The sequence below is a fragment of the Siniperca chuatsi genome, linkage group LG15 (genome assembly GCF_020085105.1).
Source record: "Siniperca chuatsi isolate FFG_IHB_CAS linkage group LG15, ASM2008510v1, whole genome shotgun sequence".
Lineage (NCBI taxonomy): Eukaryota > Metazoa > Chordata > Actinopteri > Centrarchiformes > Sinipercidae > Siniperca > Siniperca chuatsi.
The window spans coordinates 11,018,690-11,023,253 of record NC_058056.1 but is presented as its reverse complement, the minus strand read 5'-3'; positions in this window follow the sequence as shown (position 1 = coordinate 11,023,253).

The window sequence follows — 4,564 nt, the reverse complement described above, 5'->3', positions numbered from 1 at the left end:
CCTCCATTGTCCCTCTGTACTCTTTTTGACTTGAGTCGACGAGGCTAAAAGTATACTCTATATTTAACTCGTCCACTCTTGCCAACACAGGCACTGTTAGCAGCTGAGGCTAGCTGAATGCTAGATGTTTTGGCTGGCCAGCGAGAGAGCTAACTCTCCCTGCTGACCCTTAGTGACAGCTGAACCATGCCATTCTCTCATGCTGGGAAAGTCCGGTGACAGCAGCCACCCAAGCCCTAACAGTGGTCCAAGGAACCACCAATTGCTGACTTAGGAGGGCTGAATGTGACCAAACTTTGGCAGCTAGACTGCCTTTTTGGCCCTGCTTGCAGAAAACAAGGCCAGAGAGCTAAATCTGAGGTACAGTAATTGTGTTCTGCATCAGTGGGAATAGTTAACTTTGCTGCCAGGGTACTATTGGGTTATCCATGTGCATGGAAGCAGTAGAGAGTAAACACACCTAACACACTTGGTTCAACTACTTTTTTATTTGTAGGATAGCGTTTACTCACCTTTCAAGGTCAACCTAAATCAACAATGTGCTGTAATCTGAAACACCAGGTAACGTTAGTTAAATGGCCCTTCAAAGAAAAGCAAATGAAGGCCATGCAGGTTAGATGGTTATCTCATAATTAAAGAGCCCATGAAATGCTGGAAAACAGATGCTGACTTCATCCTTCACACCAGCATTTAAAATGCCAAAATTTTGCTGCAGAATCAATTTACTTAAATGGAATCGCAGTGATCAGTGGATTCGCTCGTGGTGGCAAATAAATCCACGCAAATTTTACATGTCAAGTTAATGTTTGGTTAACTTTGACACGCTTGCATGCCTCCTCTGTCGGAGTATAAACTGCTCCAGAAAAGAAGAATGGTTTTCAGACAGTTATGATACAGGAGTCAATGGTACAAAGACGTGTTTTGAATAAACTGTGTGAATTAATGGGACAAACATTAGCTAGCAGACCTAGCTCGGAAAGTATATTTCCTCCCTTCAATAGCTCTTTATTGAATGAAATGATGTACAGTCCTAAGAACAGAATGCCAGGCTGAAGTAAGCTGCCCAGTACAGAGAAAATAGAAAGAAGCTCAGAGAGCATCTGTGTCTGACTGGATGTTCGTGGCTGGTTATGTGTTAGCCAGCTGCAGTAGTTTACCACCTAGCTCTGTGAGTAGTCCCTATGTCACTAAGCTTCTAGAACCAAATATTTCACGAATATTTCATGAATTTTGCTGTGCCACTTTCACTTTTTGTTTAGCTGTGCGGCCCGCAACTTTACTGTTTTGGTTCACTCTCACTGCTCTTGTGCGTTGTTTTCGGCCACAGCAGGCAGTTGTTTTCAGTGGAAAAGCTCTGATATACTCACTATAACCTACCTGCTCAGCACCAAACGGCAGACAGACACAATTAGCACCTAACTGGTGAATAATAGTGGAGCATAAAGAGTCAGATATTTCCCTCAGCGGTTGATATCAAGACCAAAAACAGAGCTAAAAGAGAGTGACTATTGAACTTTCATTCACCAGGTGAAACGTAACTCCAATTGAATGATAATGTTGCTCTGTAACAGCTGGATGTGTAAATAAGCAACTGTTCGCTAACAAGTTCTTCAAATCAACTTAAAAGGTGATGATAAGTCAATGTTGTGTTCACAACTTGTTATTGCAGGTTTAAGGAAGTAATAAAACCTCTGAATGGGACCATTAAATCAGGTATGCATGTGATTAGTTAATATTTTCTCCCTGAAGCACTGGTATTCAACAGCTGTATGCTTCTAATATGGTGCTGACATCAGATTTAATGCCAGAAAGTAACGTAATTAGTTGATGTAAAAAGGATAGAAAGTTTCATTTTCCTGAAGTCTATGTATGTGGAGATGATCTTAATGTAAGCAGTGAAGTCAAATAACTTGGTCACCATTTTACAGATGACTTAGAGATATACAGAATATCAATAATGTCGCAAATTATATGCTCAGGGTAAAATGGTTCTCCGCTTCTTCGTCAACATAGACAAAAGACCCAATAAAACAGTTTGCTTGTCTGCAATGTCTGTTCTTACTACTAAAGCAAAAATGTACTGGTCAAAACTCTTTGTTTCCAGTCTGACCCTGTTATCTGTACTGGTTAATGTTTAACTTGTTTGTAGCTCATGATAATCACTGACTTATTATTTACTAACACATTACTGGGTAGTTGTATGATTTTTGTGGTACTGTATTTAATCCTGACCATACTTATGTATGTAAGTGTGAGGAGTCAATGGAGTGCACCACAGCCTGCATTTTTCTTTACTTAAAGTGAAAGTCTTGTCTGGTCACCAGAGGGAAGCGCCTGGTGAACATAATGACACTCTTATCTCTAGGTGGAAACCAAAGCAAACAAAAGACACAGCAGCTAACCGACAGATTAACTCACTGAGGAATTATGTCAGATGGACACATTCACTCCCTCTTTGTCAGTTCTTCTGTGTTGCAATGCAGATCTGACCCAAGAGCAGTTTTGTTCACACGCAGCCATTGCTGGATTATATGGGTGTGGGGCTGATGTAATGTTTTGTTCATTAAAATGAAAACACACTTCAGCAGATACAAATGCATAGACCCATGAACAGACAGAAATACACATTGGACAGACACATGCATATTCTTTTTGTGGTTGTTAACTCCTTACATTCCTTTAGTCTCCCAAGCGCCACTGGATACCTGGAGATACAAGGTCACCTGAGAGTTCACCAGCTCTGGAGCAGCCTCAAAGCCATTTTTTTTTACCTTTTTGCTGTCCCGTATATGACACATAAAGTGAATCAGAGCAAAGAAAAACTCAAAAAACTAAGCGCATTTGTTTGACAGACGCCTTCCTCCCCACATATGAAGTCATCCCCCTACATGTGGTATCGAAGAGGAAGATCTATCCAAACTGAGGTCATGAGAAGTGTATCTTGATTGAATGCCATAATTCCCACACCCAAAGTGAAGTCATGTGGTGGGATTCAGTGAGGAAGAGGTTAGTTATGATTTCACTCTGTATATATAATGCCCAGACAGGACAGTTTTTCTGGTCTGGGCCCACTGGGGCTGCGGCTGTTATGGGTCATAGTAGAAATGTGGGCTGGTTGAAGTTACTGTCATTCCCACACTTATATGATGTGATCAGAATGAATGGCACTCTGATTTAATTAATGCAAGATGGGTGATAAAATGTTGCTGTGGGAATTGAGGTCATCCAGCTGCAAGGAAGCTTCAGTGTAAATCTTTGTTGAAGGTTTCATCAAAGGAAACATACGAAAAAAAGACAATATGATTAATTTGTAATGTCATAAACCAGTCTTGTCAGCTGATGATGTAACCCACATCACCTTTGCTTTGCCCTGTTTGTCTGCAAGAACACACACACACACATTTATACCTTAATTTTTCGCACAGCTTCCATGTCGTCGCATGCTTCCCCCCAGCAGATAATGACTGAGGTCACATCCAACAGTCGCGTCTCTCGTCAAAACACTCCTGCAACATTAGCAACAATCTGTTCACTTCCACTTCTTCTGCTCAGACATCACCTCAGCTCTCTCGGGTCATTTTCAGTTTTGGCCGCGCTGACAGATGCTAATGAGCTGTCCAAGTAAAGAAATATTATACCAGGCAAAGACAACAGGGAACATGGTGTTCCTGGCCTGAAGCCATAAAGGGACTAAAGAGGTTTTTAGTAAAAGGGATGGAGGCCAAAGAAAAATAAAGAAGAAAGTGTAAAAATATGCTTATGTATTTCTTGCAGAAAGTTAGATAAGATGAGTGACACCACTCTCGTGTACAGTATATATGATGCTAGTGAAGCTTAGCATAAAGACTGAAAGCAAGGGGAAACAGCTAGCCTGGCAGTTGCGAGGCTACCAGGAACTTACTGCTCCTGGCCACGAAATAGTCCGGCACAAACCCCCATCCCCTCGTTACCTTCGGACATAGCCAGGCTAGCTGTTTTCTCCTGATTCCAGGCTGCTGCCTCCAGCTACTTATTTACCATACAGACATGAGAGTGGTATCGATCCTTCTCATCCTCATCTTTAAAAAAAAAAAATTTTAGTATCCCATTGTCAGTTTTATATGGCGGTTTTATATTTTATATTTATGATTCTTGACCTGCAGTACTTGCTTTATCTTTCTTTATATTTATACTATGTTTATTGTTTTGCACCAAGATACCCAAGCAAATTCCTTGCATCTGTAAACCTACTTGGCAATAAAGCTGATTCTTATTCTGATTCTGATCTAACTCTTGGCAAGAAAGTGAATAAGCGCATTCAGCGCATTTCCCAAAATGTTGAACTATTTGTTTAACATTACTGCCACAACAGCAGACCACCCTCAATTATTTGCCACCAAAACCTGCAGACTTACTGATTATTTTCCCTGAGCCCTGACTGACAGGCTCTTATTATTTGGTTTTATTTCACAAAACACACAGCGAACAGGAAATACTGGTCATATTTGTTGTTGATGGGGTTTTTTTGCCCCATACCGCACAATTAGAAACTACAATGTCAGTCTTCGTGGAAGTGCCACAGAAC